Here is a 19,568-nt window from a genome sequence, read left to right as displayed (position 1 = left end):
TAAGTTGATCGAAATAATTTCAGCAGATACAATGGCTATTTATGCCTCAACTGTGATATGAAAAGCTACTGATTCAAATACCCTAGACTGCAAAATTGTCCCTCTTAGCATTTCTAGGTTCACTGAAGGCTGTTATTAAAGGCCTCTGGAAGTTAATGTTTTTTCTAACATGAGCTGTTGTCTGACTGTCTCATACCAGAGGGGGAAAAGAGCAAGTGAAAATTAAGCCTTCCTAATTTTCTCCCTAAACTGGTCTTTACCAACTCCCTACACCAGGCACTGTACCTGACCCTTAAAACAGTTGGACAACTACAGCCCATTCCTCCTGCTGCTGCTTATATCATATTTTATTCTTATTGTGACTGCAACTTTTATTGAAAGATAATTAATCTGTATTAATTAGATTTAAAAGATAAATTTTAAAGGCTATCACCACCATTTAAAAAAAACCCCTTATGTTAGCACTTATTTTATTGATTGTCTATAGAAATAATCATGAGAGTAAGAGTTGCATCACAAGAGGTAATGGCAGAGGTAATGATGTCTATAGCAGATTAAAACAGGTATTTCAGGTATGCAAGAAAAGTAGCATAAAGGATCAAGCAGAAGTAGCTGAAATATTTTAATGGACTGAACTAAAATCATACTCCTATAAGTTTTGCAAGGGTCTTGTCTTTGCTGTTAATTTGAGGTCAGCATTTTGCTCTCAGTCTGTTTTAAGCTGTAGAGTAATCTGGGTGTGAAGGAGACCCATCGATGATGATGTTTTAAGTATTCAGAGAAGAAGAAAAGGGCCCATAAGTGTTCACAGAAATCCCAAAGATCAAAATATCACTGTGTCAAGCATCTTCCACTGATTAACTCACTGGCAGATTCACCTGCGGATGTATCTGAAGCAATCGTTAAGAGCTTTGTTATGGTGTAGAGCAGCCAGTCAAGCATCCTTGTATTTAAAATCGACTCTAAAAAATATCCAGATACTGAAAGATGTTGCTTTATCTGCTCAGTGCGTTTTAAAAGGAGAGCCACTGCTTTGATTAAAACCGTTATCAACTGTGAGACTCAGTGATTTATATCAAAGCCATTAATGTCCCCTTTGAGAGGCAGCACCAGGTAAAAATACCTAATTTTCAGATCACTGAGCACCTAGCAGTGAAGGAAGGACCATGCAAACTTCTGGCCATGAATGGTACAGGAGCCTCAATCCACCAGATTTTCGTGTTGGTCCTCTTGAAAATTGTAGCTATTATGTTTAAATTAATTATGCTATTTTCTGTTGAAATTGCAGAGTGCTGTGTGGGAGAGCCTTGTCCAGCCCCAGTGCACACAGAGTGATGGGAAGCCCTGCCCTAGACTTTCAGAAAGGCTGTAATTAGCATGGAAAGGAAAGACCAACTGTTGTTTGAAAATGTTAGTGCTAAAGGTCTCCTTTAAGCTGGTGTCTGCAGTAGAAGCCTGTATCACTCATATAAACTGAAGAAAAAAAAATCGTTACTTTTCTGTTCTGTATTATTCCTTCCCTGCTTCCCTGGGGATCTGGGCCTTTCAGAGGCTCTCAGAGGTGGGTTTGAGCCTGCCCTCCCACTCAGCCCCCTCCCTGCCTCCATCCATACCATTCCTCCAGCTTTCCCATTACATTTCCATGGACCCATGCCGCCACGAGCCTTTCCCAACCCCTGCTGCTGACTATCTCTCTCTCACCTGCTCCTCAGTCCCACTTCACCCTTCCAGAGACACATCACCAGTGAAGGATGCAGCGTAGATCCAAACCAACCTCATGGGGAAAATCAACAGAGACTGATAACAACTGCTCTGTGAAAGAATAAGGTGATGGGAAACCCCCCTGCCTGGGCACACAGTGAAGAGCTGTGTGCCACCCCTCTGCTTGGGACTGTCACCACTGGTGGGACCCCAACCTTATGTTTATCCATACAGCTGTAACTGGCTTCAGCACCACAGACAGACAGCAGAGCAGACTGATGCTGCAGCTGCAAAGAGGGTGCTTTCTCCATGCTGTCTCCAGGGATTACAGCCTGAGAAACCCAGTTCTGTGCACATACATGACAGGGTTTCAGAGCTGGGTAAGCAAAGGTGTGTGAAGGGATGAGGTTAGAGTTGTGTTTTTCTCTGCTTGTCCATATTCTTTGCATTTCAAAACCAGAGGTTGACCAGGGCAGGACCCACGTTCATAAATGTTTTTTGATGCAGCAGAACTCTGTAAGCTCATACCCCCAGGGCATCCATCCCTTCCACCTTCCCACTTGGAGATAGATGCAGAGCATCACACCTCAGGGTCCACATTAGTGTTTGGGCTGAGCAAGCCCGGCTCATTTGGGAAATGAGTATAATACTGAGTATTTATTTACTTTTTGTAAGTATAAATCCTCTCCTCATTGGATTCATCTTCCACCCCAAGAGCTCCTTTGTGTGGCTGCCACCTCCCCAGGGCTGCTGTCACATTTTCCCTCTGCGCATGGACCTGGTGGTGACCCTCATTCCCAGCCACACCTGGGCTTGCTGATGAGGTTCAGAATGCCTTAAAATAGGTTAATTTGTAGGAAAGTGACAGAAATAAATTGCTGGCACTTTTGTGTGCTGATAAGTTTAACCTTTTTTTTTCCCTGAGCAGCTAAATTGCCAATCATCCGGAAACACACTGGAGTTCACCCGTTACATAAAGGAAGCTGTTAGTCTCATTTAAAACAATATTGACCTTTTTCCTGTCCTTTCCATTTTGACTAAATTACAGGGTACATTTTTTGAAATGTGGCTTTTGTCTGACTGTAACCAGGTGACCCTGATTTTTTTCTCCTTTTTTTTTTTCTCACTTACAGTTTTCAACCTTACCTTTCTACTTCCAACATATTTCTTAGTTTAACCACTGGGATTTTCAAATCCAGAGACATTAAAAAAAGAGTTTGCATGATACACATATTTTCCAATTCACCTGGAAACTAAAGAAAGCTGAGCTGAAATATATGGTGTGGGAGTAGCAAGGGGCATTATTAAAATGATTGCAAAGTGGTTCTGTTCTTCCAAATTCAGATCAGTGAGTGTGTATGAGCTTTCAGTTTCACTCAAAATTAATTGCAGATGCAACATTACCAATAGGTTTTCTTCTAGGAGAGAAAACATTCCTGCTAGCAAAGGATTGTAGTTTTTTCGTGTTTTTCCCTTAAATCAGGCTGTGAGTACATGTAGCTCCTTATAAAAAACAATGTAACTCATTCTGAGAGGGTTTTTTTCCTGCACAGAAACATTTTTTAGCTCATCTGGGGCCTTGGGCTGAGCCTCCAATGTCAGCTTCTGAGCACATCGGAGTGAATACGAGAATGCAAGAGTGAAGCTCGAGCTGTGTTTATTGGATCCAATCCCTCTAATGGCAGTGTGGCCTTACAGATATACTCCACGATGTTTCCTTCATTATTTCCTGAGGAAATACAAAGAGACAAAGTCTCCCTGCTCCGCCTTCCTTCCTTCCTGGCCAGTGCCCAGTGGCCACTTGACATCAACAGTATTTCCCCAGACTGAGTTGAAGTCTCAGTTGGGGTAAATCCCTTCATCTCCATCAGCTGAGAATCCAAACCATCCCCCTATACATTCATGAATGTGCTTATGGCATTTGTTTCTTGTATTAATTTTTCCTACACGAAACCTAAAAATATTCCCATGTACGTTCTGCTGGCTCTTGGCTCATATAGAAATGTGTCTTCTAATGCCAAACTGAAATTAATACAGGCATTACAGGCATTTGTGTAATTCAGACGTATGTCGGTTCTTTATACTACTTTTTCTGAATCACTGAAGTGTGGGTTTTTTCCCCAGTTGGTCCTATTTTAATAGTTCCAGGGTTTTTTTGCAGGAATCCTAAGATGTAGGAAGCTTTAAAAAGGTTTAGGATTCCCTGGCAAGGGAAGTATTCATGCTTCCATTAAACTTAGAAAATACAGGCCTCTTGTGTGGGAGCGTTTATCCCACAGGTTTGATGCCACAATACTGAGAGGCCAAAGAGAACATGTCTTCCAGCTTTAACCCCATCTCTTCAATATTTGATTAATCTTAATCAGTGACATTGAAAACGGCTTGAAATATTTAATCATCTAAGAGATATTCAGAGACTAGAGTGCCTTTCAAATCACACTGCCAACAGAGAAAATTATTTTTTCAATTGCTTACTGGTACAATGTTCAACCCATCTGGGAAAATATTTGGGTTGCATTGCTGGGATTTGATTGACTCTCCTGCCAATACCAAAATTTTAATAATCTGCGAAGGGACAAATTATTCCAACCACCTCCTGTACGTTTTGTGACGAGGCTTTGGGAGGGAAGTGAGGTGCTTTGCACTCGACTGCAGGTGCAGCTGTGGCTGCTGCAGCTACGTGGGCTGCAGGCAAACAAGTTCCTGGGGTTAACTAGCATGTGCTCCTGCAGTGTACCCCTGCCTCTGCCTCTCCTCCTTGCCTTCCTGGGAGGTGAGCAGCCCAAACCCTCCTCTGAAGGACAGAAGAATTGCATTTTCCCTTTGGGCTGGAGGACCTGCAAAGACGCTGCCTCGCTAAAGATTTTTGGGGCTTTTATTTAATTCCAGTAATGCTGGTAGAGCAATTTCTTATCTTTCAGTTCTACTTTAGAGCATAGGATCCAAACACCCCTTTAGAAGCACAAGGTGCATCGATGTGCACACTGGACTTAAATGGTGACAGGAATAAAATTGCCCTCCCTGCTCTCTGCAGCCTTGAGACTGTCTGGTTTTACTCAGCATTCGTATGTGCCGCCGCGTAAAATTGCCCCGCACAATTATTCAATCTCATGGCAACTATTCAGTTTGCAAAGCAAAAATAATCATGTGATTACCCTGTAATTAGCTGATAGTTACTAATCAATTACATCTGCAGAGTTTGCCTTCCATTGAGGAGGTTTGTGGTGGTGGTTTACGGGTAAAACTCGGTGCCTGCCCCGAGCCGTTTACAGACCTCCAGCCTGGGTCTGCTCTATGGATGAGCAGGTGCTGTGGCAGGAGGAAGAAATATGGGACTAAACTCTCTGAGTTTAATGGCAGGAGTCACACATCATGGTGTTGGAGGGGTCTGGGTAGGATGGGCCTCATCTCATTATGGAGGGATTAATGGTGGACAGGTTGGCTGCAAAAGCATGTTTGAAAGAGGCCTGAGTAAAGAAAGCAAATGCATTATTTTCAAAGCCTTTCCTGTGGTCACTTGTCTCCTCCAGGCTTAGCACAGCCAGGGCTGCTTCATTCACTGGGGTGGTTTGACACCCTGCAGCAAAAACAAGCACAAAGTAACGTGTGTTCTGCAGGTATTTATTTACCTTGATATTCCCAGAGGGATGAGCATTACAGTCCACAAAAAGTAAATATTCATGTGTGTTGGCAGTGCAGGTTTGCTCTTCTGGCATGTGGCTGGAAGTGAGGCATTGGGACACCTGTCCCCCCCGTCAGTGTCCAGGCCTGCAATGTTTGCAATTGATGAAATCTCTGGACACACCCTCAAAAAACTCTCCTAGATCATCCATGGCTGGAGCTGGAATGTTCATTCAGTGCACGGAGGAAGGGATGATTTTGCAATATAAGGAGCAGTGCTGGGAAAACTGAAGGGAGAAGTGAAGCTGTCGGCAGGTTTGAAGAACAGTTTGATAAATATTTCTGCTGTGAAAGAAGGAAGTAAGACATGACGAGAATAGAGATGTGTCCATGAGAAGTTAGACAGGAATTTAGAGGGATTTGAGCTTGATGCTGCAGGGGAGAAGCTTATTTTTGAGAGAGAAGGAGGGAAAGAGTAAAAATACCATGGAAGAGGGAGAGGGACAAACCCTGAGGTTATAAATCAGGAAGATCAATGCTCGAGGGAGCAAAAGGAGGGAGGTTTAAGGGCCTTTGGGCAGAAAAACATGTAGTTGGGTGCAAAAACATGTCACCTGCCCAGCCAGTCGTGAATCCTGGCAAGACTGCACCGTGGTCCCTCTGCTGCCAGCTCCAAGGACCACGGTCAGGCTGGGACAAGCCTCACTGCTGGGAAGCGGGGCTGGATGCGTGAGCCCCATCCCCTCACACCTGCACAGAGCGGGTGGAACCCGTCCTCCCCACCTTCCTCCCTCCCTTTCCGTCAGCCGAACCCCCTGTTAGGAAAGATCCCGACGGCACCATTAAAACGTCTCGCGCCGGTTGCAAATTCATTGTTCGCTAAAAGCTAATCCGGGCGCGGGTAAACACAATGGCCCCTTCTCCCCCAGCCTGACGTTTCATTTACACAAGAGCTCGAGCCGCCGCACCGGCGCTGCCACGCAGCCGTCAAGCATTGATTGTGCTATTCAGCAGGATGGCTCAATAATTACAGCCCCGGATCTCCAAACCCCACCAAAGAGCAGGCTTACCACCGCCAGCCTTTGTTGCTAATTGTCCTTCAGGATACTTGAGATGAATTACTGTGGCTTACATTTTCCTGGTTTTCCTTTCCCTTCTATTGGGTTAATATAAAGAGAAATCTTTCCACTTAGCGGAGCTGGACGGATCAGACAAGTGTAGCATTGACTGTTGACAGCACTTCATAAAAAAACCCTCTGACTGCAAACTGTCTCATTGATATGTTCAACTTGACACATGGGATTGATTTTTGATTGTTTTACAAAGCTCGCCTGCGCATGTTTTCATTATCAAGGCTGGGCAGTTTTCATACCAACACTTTGAAAATGTTAGAGCTATTAATATAATTTGATATCATCTATACTGCATCTAATTGTAACAAGTAACCCAACAAATTAAGCCTCTTTCACCAAAGCTCTCCAAAATGGATTGCACTCCTGATTATTCTCTTAGTTTGTTTTGTTTGGAGATGCATGATAGAGCAGCAAAATTATTTTAGTTCAAACTTTTTAATCCTGCTTGTTGCGAAGGCAGAATTAGGGCTGAAAGCTTTAAATTCAAGACAGGCAAATGCAATTAGTGCCGAATCCATGCTTATTCCAAACAACTTCATCAGGACCTGGATCAGCTCCCATGCAGACTGTGCTGGGCTGCAGCTCAGGAGGTGATGGCACGCTCAGGAAAAAGACATTGTCAAACATTCCCTATGTACATGGACTGGCTGGATTGATGCCTGTCTTTCATTTATTAACTGTGCGGTCCCTAACTGTCCCTGCAGTCACCCTGCAATCCCATTACCTCTGCCTCCAGGCCCTAATCCACCCTTCCCCTTGCTCTTTCCCATCTTTCTCTGGCTATGCTACTTCCTCACAAGCCTTCCTGATCCTCCAGAAACCACAGAAAGGAGCTGTGATGTTCCTTGTTCTTTCCCATACAATCACTTGTTCTTTCCCGTACAATCACTTGTTCTTTCCCATACAATCACTTCCCCTGCTGATGGGAGTCTTTGCACAGCAGTGGCCTGGAGCCAATCCGAACTACCCCCGAAATTTAGGAAGAACTTTCCTCCCTCCTAGGACAGATTGAAGCCACGGGTTATGGTTGAGTACCGTGACCGCTGTGGGTAGCTGGCCCACGTAGGGAATAAGCTCCTTCTGCTAGTCCTGCTTAGCAGTTACCCTTCAGAAAAAACCTGCCTGCACTGCCTTTGCCTTTTTTTAAATGCCATATGTAAAAGGGAGGAAGGAAACCATCTAAGCTGAGTTTTAGAAGCAGGAGGCCCACAGTCCATATGTAAAACTGTTGCCGGTTTTGCTCCCGCGTTCGTGTTCTCCATGTAGGCAGCCGGCGGGATCACCCACTCCGGATCCCAGCAGCACACGCTGACCAGGTAGCCTAGATTTCACAAGATTGTCCTTTTTTTTCCTCCAAACACAGGGAAAAAAAAAAAATATTTTCCATCACTTCCCCCCCCCCCAGCTTTTTTCCCCAATAATTAATGTTTCTTGGTGCCATGCACCATTTTTCTGAACCCGAGGTATGATTGCCTCAGTCACCATCAGCTGGGCAGGGTCTGGGAATTTCCACTCCTGAACAAATGCACACCTTTGTTTTCTTTTCATAAAAAAGCAGGGCCTTAAACAGTGTGTAAACACTCTCCTGCGACTGTGCACCCTCTTCATAACCCTTCCACTCGAACAAAGTGATTGTCTGAACTGAAATCGCTTCACTGAGATGATTAAATTAGTTCCTACATGCCAGAAATGTACAGAGGTCTTGACATTTATATTTGGGTATTAGAGTCTGACATTCAAATGTATCCCTGTTTGAAACCAGTGTAATTTAAAAAGTAGCACAAAACCCATTAGTATAATAGGGGGAGAGGGCGATGCTTTAATTTGTGGGGGGCTGTGCAAAATGATCATTTCCAGGGGCTGCAGCAAGGGCAGAGCTGTGCTGGCTGGGCTGGTGCAGGCAGAGGGGATGTGCTCCCCCAGTGTCCCCAGACACACCAACACCCCAAATATCACACCTACAGAATCCAGGGTAAAACCAGCCGTGGGCTGCACACGGCTGAGGTGTCTCTAAACCACGGTGGGTTTGTTTTGACAGGACACAATCCGCTGTTTCTTCCTGCAGCTTGAAGCACACCTGTGGCTGGGATGTCAAACCAACATCTCCAAAAAGGCAAACAAACAAATAATGCCATTCTCAGGGATCCCAGCAAGTGAATAGTTGAGATACATATGCAGGCAGCTTATCCCAAATTCACCCAGCACCCCTATAAAGAGAATCTTTATTATGTGAGTTCTGTATTATGTGATATGGATGCTATAGGCTGTTGGTTGCCACTATTTAGGAACCAAAATGATATGGTTTTTAAGTATCTTTGGCCCAATGCTACACTTATTTAACAGGTTTATTAGAGTCCTCTATCAGAATCCAAATCCCACATTTTAACATGGCTTGGATACCAAAGCAGAGTCTCTTTTGCCTGGAAATAGGATTTTTAACTTTAGCACAAGCAGTTTTGTCACTTTTCAATGTTATTTAGAATGAGTGAATGCAAATGACATTATTCAATTTGCAGAAGCAATTTCATTCATGAGGTGACATTAACATCTGGAACCTAAAGGAAACATTGGTCAACAACTAAAACAAAAAAAATCTGATTGATAAATTCCTGAGGGCAAATCCCCTGCTACACCAGCAGTGAAGCAGCCCAGTAGTTTCATTCTTTTTCATCAAAACACACCTCTCTGCTGGGATAAATATGTTTTTCCCAGGACGTCCCTCAAATGTAGGGGGGGAAAAAAAGAATTTAAGGTCTGGGCTGGAGCACATGAGCGTTGCAAGGAAGAAGGAGCCCGTGATAAACGTGTTTGCCTATGTTTTGCTGGTGTGTGTCTCACATATTTATTATTCTCATCTGCAACATTGATGACCAAGGACCGATCTCGCTGCACATGCGTCTTCCTCCCCTTCTCCTGACTTGCGCAGCTGGAAAACGCTGGGATTTTTTTTATTGCTGTTTTCTCTTTGAGCAGTGAGCAAAACGCCCTGATGGCAATGCCAATTCATTTTCCCAGGTGAAAAAAAAAAAAAAAAGAAAGAATGAATATAATAAAATAAAAGCAGTAGAGGAATCAGGGCAGGCCACTGCAATCAATAGACACCAGAGCTGGAAGACATTGTTCTGCCTGTTGGGAGCAGGTCAGGAGAGGGGGATATATCCTGAATGTTAAATATGAGGATTTTATTATGCAGGGGAACCCTCATTTTAAAGCAATGGGATAAAACCGCCTTCAGGACCAAGAAGGGTCTTCAAAATAGTGAAAATTGCTCACACAGCTTGGAAGGCAGGTATCTCTGTTTTGGAAAAACAACTCTTAATTAATTGGGAAAAAATTGGCACAAGAATAAGTGTGAATATACAAATGTATACACGGGTGTGAGTACATATACATAATACACTTATTTATTATGCACGTGCTGGGGTGTGTGTGAGTGTGTGTATGTATGATAAGAATAATGAGATATAACAAAAATGAGGGGACAATTATTCTGATCTTTTGTAACCCATCTAAGCTGGGCAAATTATCATTTTGAGCAGTCTGAAAACAGAAAACTAAGCATAATAGACATCAGGGAGGCATATTTTAAAAATGAATTAAGGAATAAAATGCACAGAGACGGAATGCCATGTTTTGTTATGTCATTCCCTGCCTGCCTTTCTTCAGGAGAGAGATTTCAAATTAAATTCAAAGACTGTCCTTTTAAGTAAACAATGAAAATTTAAAATAAGCTTCTTTGTTAAAATACATATATCTATTTCCTCTCCTTTTTTTTTTTTTAAAGCAACGCAGTACTGTGCAACGGTACAAAAAAAAAAAAAAAGGAGGGCATTAGGTATTAGGATTCCAAACGGGATAGTACATCTTTAATGATACATATGATAATTAAAGAATACAATAAACACAATTAGCATATGTTTTAAACAGTTTATTAGTGAAGCTTACCATAAAATCAGAATATATAGAGCTCCAGGGTTTGTTGGGATAACAGCTTCTAATCCTTAGAGTCATAAATCCCTGGCTTGGAAGAAATGGGCATCTTTAAATGATTGAATCAGCAGGCCTCGAGTGAAAACACACAAATTAGCAAACTCCAGCAGTTGGGCACCGTGCGATGCTGCAGCGCACGGAGGTGAAGTCATCGCTGCCACTGCCCCAGCAGCTCTGATGGAGCTCAGCAGGGACGTGGTGCTGCGGTGGACATCGAGGAGATAATGACTTTAACTCTTTCTAGGCCAGGGATACCCAAAAAAAAAAAAAAAAAAAAAAAAATTATAAAAATTCGCCTTTATTTTGCAAATAGTCATCATGGGGAGAAACAAACGCCGGAATAAGTGATGGGTATAAGGGAGATCACGGGCTTGCAAAGTGCAGAGGGGGTGCTGGGTTTGGGCTGCCCTTCCTCCCTCCTTCCCAGCCCTCAGCATTCCTGCAAGGCTCTGCAGGGCGATGGAGGGGGCAGAGGGTGGGTGGCCCCCACCCAGAGAGATGCAGGAGGGTTGGGACCCAGAGGACTCACTGTAGGAACTATTTGGAGTTTAAAACTTGAATAATCTTGTTCCCCAGTCTAAACAGGGCTCTGGCCACTCTCACACAGCAGATAAATGACACTCTTGGCAGTGGCACTTGTATTTCCTGCCCTTGCCTTTTTTTCTTTTTCCAGTGTCCATATTCTCCCTTTATCTCTTCTTTTCTTTCCTTCTGACTTAAGCTGGCTTTTTTTTTCTGCTAGTGATTAACATATAATATCTTTACATTCATCTCCCTACTGTAGAGATAATTTCTCCCCTCTTTTGTTATTTGTTTGTTTGGAGGGGGCGAACGATGGGTTTAATCCTGCAGCTGGGAAATTTTAGGTTTCTTTTGAACAGCAGGGAAGGCTTCGGATGAGAGTCAGTGTGGGCTGAAAGGAATGAAACTCTGCAGAGGTTTTTTGAAGGGAAGGGGCAAATGTCAACTTTGTAATGATTCCTCATCAGCCATGATGACTTCCCAGCTCTGCAGCAAGGGAAAGAATAGCAGTCGAGCGGTGTTGAACACATTCTTGTGGGGAAATTGAAGTGTTTGGATCCTGAAATTAGATCTGGAGATAGCCAAACATCTCCATAAAAATGGGAGCTTCTCTCAGGCGAAGGCATTTCACATTTGCTCAGCTCCTGGTCTAATCTGAAGGAATTCAGTGCAGTGTGAGCATTTGGCTTTTCCTGCTGCCTGGCAGAACTGGTGGGCACGGTGCTGCTCTGCCTTGAAGTGTGCCTGCTAATTTGGGTGGTTGGGAACAAATTCTTCTGAGTCGCCTTAAACATGCAAGGAATACTGAAAACACGCAGTCTGTGTGCATGTATGGAGACAGTACTTTGCTTTACATTTATCCCATCCTTGGAATTTGAGCTGATATTATTTTCCTTAACTTCTGCCTGAGATGTCAAATCAGGAGGTGGAAGCACTGTGTAGTAGCAATGCAAATGCACCATGTAAACCATGCTTTTACCCATAGATATTTGTCTGGTTTTGCCCCATATTAGTTTAGAGACAAAGGCATGAGCTGGAGGAGAAATGAAGGTCCAAAAAGATGAAGTGACTTCTCCAAGGTCAAACAGCAGGACGGTGGCAAAGGCAGGAATATAAACATGAATTATATTGTCACTCTGTAGAGGAAAAGGTTGAAATGCAGCTCATTTTTTTCCTGTAGTTTAGACCCAGCTTGACGTATTTGACCTCTATCAGCTGGCCAAGGTCCAGGGAAAGAATATGAAAATAGGATTCTCTGTCTGCTCTGGGGAAAGACATGAAGGTAAAGGGACGTGTGTCATGGGTTAACTCCACAGCATCGGAGCTTAAGCAAGCCAAGGAGTGAGTCAGGGTCTGATTAACTGGTTTTTCTATTGACTTCATGGTTTTGAGTTATATTGAAAGGGACAAAGAAATTTGGCCAGCAACCTGGGAGGAGGAGAGGGGATGTAGCAGCACCCATTCTTTTATTGTAGTGTTTAAGCATTGACATTCCCACACTAGTTCCTTGCTGTCCGTGCTCTCCAGACACCAGACTCAGCACAGTACAGGGAGGCCCAATCTCAAGACCTGAATTTTAGCTCCATCTCCAGTTTTTAGCAGAGGAATTCAGCATCCAGTGGAGCACTCACAGCAAACTGACAGGGAGGGGCAGAGCAAAAAGCCACTTGGCATTCCACTCAGCCTGCACAACCCTTACCCAGGGCTTGCCCTCAGCTGGAGGAAGGCTCTGCAGACCTCCAGCCCTGCCTTGGCTTTGCACACTCCTTTTGGGGTGGAGTTTATCACCTGGGAGGTGTAACAATGGATGCAACCATCTGATTATGGACTGTAAAGCTACTGGCACATGAGTGTTACATGATTCATGAGCTGGACATAACTGAACTGGAGCTGAACTGCAGGGCACCTGACTCTGCTCCCTTGGGCCAGCTGCCCACCCACGTTCCCTGCGACGGGCACAGGGGCACTGGGGTGAAACTGCAGCTCTCAGGAGCAGAATATCCTCCAGAAACGGGCAGGGAGAATGAATCTGGATCAAAATCAGAATTTAAGTGTTGTCTGCCCCTCTCTGCTCTTGCCATGGTATTTTCTAAACCTTGAGATTTTAAAGAAAATATTTAAGTAACAGTGTGTACACTGTTCTCTTTTTCATCCAGGTGTAAGCATTAACCCGTTTTCTTCTCCTTACCCAACCAAACATGCGGCACAAGCATCTTTGCATTTTGAATATAAGGTCAATTTAGCACATGCAGAATATTTTCCTGTTCATATTCCACTGGCATTTTATATTTATTACTGAGAAACTCAGAAATACTGGATACTGAATTCAGCTAAAAACAATTCTACACTGAATATTGACTAAGACATGACTTTAAACTGTGTTAGTTATTTTTATAGGTATTCTAAAAATAATACCATAGTGTTATTACCTAACCCATATCACACAGAATTGACATTTGAATGTTGAGGGCTCATATGTATGTTAAAACAGTGAGAAAATATGCACAGAAAATTTTCAAGGCTTCTGTACAATAAAAATAAAAACCCCAGAAATGTATTATGTGCCCCAACTACATTGCAAATTGAAAAATTGACAATGGTGGGCAGCCTATACACCAACATTTATCAGCTTGGATCCTCTGCACAGGCTCTTAGGATGCTTCATCACAGATTAATGTCTCTCAGCTAAGAACGTGCTATAAAAAAATAAGGGATGCAGCTGATAAAATTAACGAAACAAATCATTGTTGTAAACCATTTGGTGAGGTGTGAATTTGAAAACTAGTTTCCTAATATTTGTAAAATAAACAGAAATTAATATCCATTAATATTATCATAATTATCTTAACTGAGAATGTTGAACTGTTGCCTGTTTTGTTCTTTTCAACTGCAGCATCTCACTGCAACTGTTTTTGTGGCTGGGGAATAATCTGCTTGTGTTTGCTGTAATGACACAAGAAATAAACCTCAGTAAAAGGAATAAAACCTGAATTCCCTTCTCAGCAAAGAGTAATGCCACAATCCATATATTTTTGGCAGCTGTCCTATATAAGGTGCATTATTTCCTAGACCCATTTTCACTGCCACCCTGAGTCGGGCTCACAGGAGGAAGTAATTCTGCTTAATACAAAAACTTTCCTCCAAATCTTAAAATGGTGCTGAGTGACCCTAAATTTCCTAAAGCCTTAGGGGGTGATGTAGCTGCTGTGGTGGCCTCCCCGTGGGATGGTCCCTTCTCATGGTCTTTTCCACCTTCTCCAGGCACTCCAGAGGCAAATTCCAGAGCTTCACATCTCTATGCATATCTGCTTTTCAGACCACTCAAAATACAAAAATGCGACATTTCACGTAAGAAATGGCTTATTTTTAGTTCTGGAGATACCACAGTAGCTTGCTAGTGAAACCAGGCACATGTGGACTGATGTTAAAACACCAACACCTCACAAACTGAAACCACAGACAGAAAAAGAGGGAAATTACTCTTTTAATCAGCAAGCAATGTGACACACATTCGCATCCCGTTAGTTTGTAGGGTTGTCATTTGCCAAATGCAAACAATGTGGTGCCAGATGGTTGCTGATGGGTGAAGGGACAAGAGTGTTCAGGCATCCAGGAGGCAGGACAGGCTGAATCCATCCCTTTGAGATCAGACACCTCAGTGCTTATATCAGGAAGCAGCAGCTTATCACGAGAAGGCCTCAGCAGCAAGATGGGAGAGTTTAACTTTGGCTTCCTATAAGACTGAGCTCTAATTTGCAGTTTGTTCTGTCCCACGTTAGTGTTTGCAAGCCTGCCCACATAGGGAGGGAACATATGTTTTAGAGGGATTTCTTTCTTTGAAAGGCCCATCTTCTTTGAAGATGTGTTTTTGAAGCAAAAAGAAACATTAAAGATTTTCTTAGCGAATATCTCCTTTTTAAAAGCCTTTCCTTGTCTGTCTCCTGCAGACATGAGTTAGTGTCTGCCCACCACATCACTCATAATAGCTGTGTAAAGTGTCCATCAGGTTTGCTCCAGAGGGACTGGAATTATGGGGATAACTGACTTTTCAACCCATTGGCTCAGCACCTTCATTAATTTGACCTCAATAAAAATATTTCATCCAACCTCGGGGAAAAAAAAATATATGTTTTACCTCAATATTTCCTAACCACTTCTATTATTACTGTAGAGGATTTTAATATTGTTTGGCCACAAGAAATTTCAGAAACAGTTCGTTTTGGAAGTGTGGAAGTGAAACTTTTTTTAGCCCCTTTTCCAGCCTGCCACGTTGCCATATTTACCACGGCATAACAGTTGTCAGAGATTATCTGGCTGAGTCACAGCTTTTATGGGCTCGACTCCGGTCCTAGAGACACAGAGCAGCTCCTCTGCAGCCCAAGGTTTGTGTTGCCATAAGCCAGATCAGAATTCACCCTTCTGTTTACCATTTAGCTGAATCACCCATCACAGACCAACTGTCATCTGTCACTCCATACTTTTAATGGTACATTGCACTGATGTTGTCTATTTTTTTCCCCTTCCCAGCAGCACTGTCACTCTGGTATGTGCTAATCTCTTCTTCCAGGCTTCTGTTGGATCTCTTAATGAAGATGCCACTGCGGATTTAGGGGTTTTTTTTTATTTATTAAAAAAAAATATGGTAAGAGAGACTTTGTGGAGCTGACGGCAGAATCAGATTTGCCCTGTAATCTCAGACTGCAGACTAAACAGATCTTGGTCTTTTGGAAGTGCATTCCTAGATGTGTTTTATCCATCCACTCCCAGGCACGGCGTTATCTGGGGAGCAGAGGAGGTACCCCCCTCCTCTCCACAGCCAGAGCTCTCCGACTAAGTGCGTTGCAGAGAATTAATTAATTTTAAAATTACATTCTGCTCTTAATGCCAGGGCCTCGCTGCAGCTCTGTGTTCCTATGGCCAGTGGACCAGAAATCTTCTCCCAGTGCTTGGCTTCCTGGGGGCCCCGGCATTGATTAACCCATTCGATGACAAAGGACACACGTGGCCTTGGCAGGAGCCTCCACTCAGTGCCTGGCCCCTGCTCCCCATACCCAGGTAGGGAGGTGCAAGAGGAAATCACGACCCCTTTTCATGTTGTGCTGAACAAAAAGGGGAGAGCAATGCCTGCAAGAGGCGGTTTGCTGGGGGAGGAACTGCCCACCCAGGGCTAGTAAACATATTCAATATATTAATGTTGTTTCCTGCCCTCCCAGAGGGGTATGTGGGTGTGGAGGGAATTAACGATACACAATCAGTGGGTTTTTTCTACCCGTTTCTATATGGTTAGATCAGCCATCTATAACTTTATCTTTTTATTATTATTATTATTATTTTGCAAGATCTACAACAAAATTCTGACGGGCTTGCTCGTGGCCCTTTTGCAAAAATCACCATATGTATGCTAAGCATTAACACTGAGCAGTGAATTTAGTGTGAATTAGCACTAGCCATTGGGGGTAGTGCCTGTGAAGCTGAACCCATTTGGGGGTCCCCATATTTTTGTCCCCTGCAAAATGCAAGTTGACAATCACTGTTCTGATGACTCCAAGTTCAGGGTGAAAATTGTTCACTGTTCTGATTGTGTATATATGAGACATAGAGTGTACAGAAACTTGTAGAGGTCCATCTGGTAAGAGAAATAATACTGTGTCATTGCATAATATGTGTGGGTGTGCATGTATTTCTCGTACTCCTTCTTGTCATGATTCCTCAGTTAATTTAAATATGGTTTCACTTCTCTCCTATTTAGGTTTATTACAGAGTATGAAAATCAGGAAGCTTTTTGTTCACTCATACATCTCTTCAACAAAAGCCAGACATCCAAACCCGGCACAGATCCAGAGTGATTATGTTACACATGATCTATGGAGCAGATAAATTACAGCTTGATTTTATAAGGTATATTGAGCCGCAGGCTTTGGCAGAAACAAAAACAAAACAAAACAAGAAACCTTGGTTTAGCTAGTAATTTGAGGAAATATGACAAACCTGACATGGAAGTCACAGAGCAAATAAATATGCACATCCATCATTTTGTAAAATAATGCCTTTGCTAGAGAGACCTCTGCTTGCTGCAGTCTGCAATGTAAAATTTCTTCATGGTTTACTAGTCTCAAATCCTGCTACATGAAGAATCAAGTTAGTTATAGTTGAAAGAAAAAATTTATGTATAAAAAAAGAGCGTTGTACAGTAAAATAGTGTAAATATCAATCTGTGTGAGTTAAAGCTAAGCTGGTTTTAGGACATATTATAATATTCCTGGAATGTTTAGAGGTGTTTTTCTTTGCAATATGATTGCTAAAATAGCAGTTGGAGAATCTTTGCTTTTATTGTAAAATAATCTAGTTCCTAGTAATAAAATCACCTGGTGGTTGGAGATAGAAAATCCAACTTCATACAAAATACAACAAAAGGCAGTTTCAGAGTCATCTTCTGAGCACAATAGTTTTGTTGGTGCACTGGAAAGGAATTATGCACATAATTCTCACTTTAGGAATCAGCTTTTGGTACCTACTCTTTTTTTTGTATCTTGCCAATATTTGGAAGTTTTTGTGTGATGCTGAAAAACACTGTCAGTGCCTTTTGTATGGGATCTGCCTCTCAGACAGTCCCATCCCTGCAGAGTCAGGGAACTGCAGTTATCACTGACAGTGAGTTCACAACACAGCAAAAGGTACCTGCTCAAAGAGGAGGCTGTAGGATGGACACCGACAGGGATGTCACCTTTGACACCAGGCGGAGGGTTGTACTCAGAGCTTAAGGGTTAAATCTAACAATTCATGTTAAACTGCTTCTGGATAAAGCACCAAACAGAATCAAAATGCTCCACTTCTAAAGTGCCTTCATCAAAACCACAACCTTTTCTGTGCTCCATTTCTGATCCAGTACATCCCTAGGTTTTTCTTCATTTCCAGGGATGCTTCTTGAAAAGACAGGATGGAGAGAAGCCAGGTCACCACCACACATGTCCAAAATACCCACAGCCTAGAGAAGAAGGTGCTACCCCATGCAGGGAAGTGGGTCTGTGTCCTCCCAGACAGCACAGGACCTGCATCTCCAGTGGCCAGTGCTTGGTCTCCACCCATTTCAGACAAATCCCAGCAGACAGTGTCTGGAAGAGAGTGGAAGAGCCTCTGTGTGCAAGTCCCCAAGGGATCAGATGTACAAACCACAAACTGAGTGGCTCAGCCTCATCAAAACTGCTGCAAATCTGAGTATATGCAGCATTACTGCTGTAGGTATCAGAGAGTTCTAACACCCAAAGCTGGAGTGCCAAAGCCAATAGGATTTCAGGTAAATGGATAAAGAAGAAAGGCTGAAGTCCCTTTTGAGGTGTTGTCTCCTTTATTGTATGTGGGCTGATCCACACAGCCTGGCTGGGAGGTCTTCAGAAAGCTGTCTAAACTGGACCATGATCTTATATGTTCCACTCTTAACCCCAGGTTCATCCTACATACACAGCAAAGGCAGTGGTCAGAAAAATGAATCTAAGTTTGACCTCTAGTTCTGTAGGTTTTGGTTTATAGGTATCATCTTATGTTTTGGTCTGATGCTGCATCTCTTGGTGAAGCAAACCTCACTTGAGCCATGTGCAATACAGCTTATGTGAAGGGTCCATCATCCACTCCACCGTGTCTTCCCAGTTGCATCTTGCAATTTAAAAGCCAAATGTATGTTCACTACTCTTAGCATTGCAAAGCCAAAATAACTGGCCTGTGCTTCATCCATAAAATTGCCAGCTAAATATTCATTCTGGAATCATTACTCCAGGTGTTTGTCAAGGAAGATGTACAAAGCAGCCAGAACATGTTTAGCATTTCATATACCAGGCTGAACTGCTGGAGTGACAGGTTGAAAAATCTTATTTGGACTCACAGACTGAAACCATTTAATATAGAAGTCACTGGTGGACCATAAATATGGAAAGCCAATGTACCATATTTTTTTTATAGAATCCTCATTCTGTGTGTCTTTTAAATATATTTTTAAAACTTCAGAGAAGCTGTGGAAGTTAAACTCACCAATTTTTGCTTTGAATATCTACAGTTCTTCAATGGGTGAACCTTCAGAAGCCCAAATGCCTGCACAATATACAATTTATTTGAATGTGCACTTATATTAACTGACCCCACAAAAGCCAACTGTGTTCATTCAGGTTAGGAATTATTCCATTTGTTCACATAATCTCAGCAATTACATGTTCATCTTTTTTAAATATCAGACCTATGGTGTGATTTAAGTAGTATCCAATTTTTTTACTTAACCTCAAAGATATTAATCTTTATTAAAGGGGATGAGAGGCAAAGAGGGGGAAGAGATGCCGGTGACAGATACTCTGACAGCCAGGAAAAGTCATTTATAAAGTGAACATCAGTAAACATTAAGAGTGACATATTGATATCAGCAGCAAGTAAACGGATGGCCGAGCTAGGATGAGGTATTACACCTTAAATTCTGGCAACAATTTTTTTTTCCCCAAGGTTGATCTTTTATATTTTTTAAAGAGAAATTTACTATTATGCCTCCTGCTTCCCCCATGGTAAAATGCCAGAAACTTGACTGAGATTTACTTAAAGTGACAGCAATGCCCCATTTTGTCC

The sequence above is a fragment of the Chiroxiphia lanceolata genome, chromosome 17, assembly GCF_009829145.1.
Source record: "Chiroxiphia lanceolata isolate bChiLan1 chromosome 17, bChiLan1.pri, whole genome shotgun sequence".
NCBI classification, from domain to species: Eukaryota; Metazoa; Chordata; class Aves; order Passeriformes; family Pipridae; genus Chiroxiphia; species Chiroxiphia lanceolata.
Note: the sequence above shows the minus strand (reverse complement) of the source record.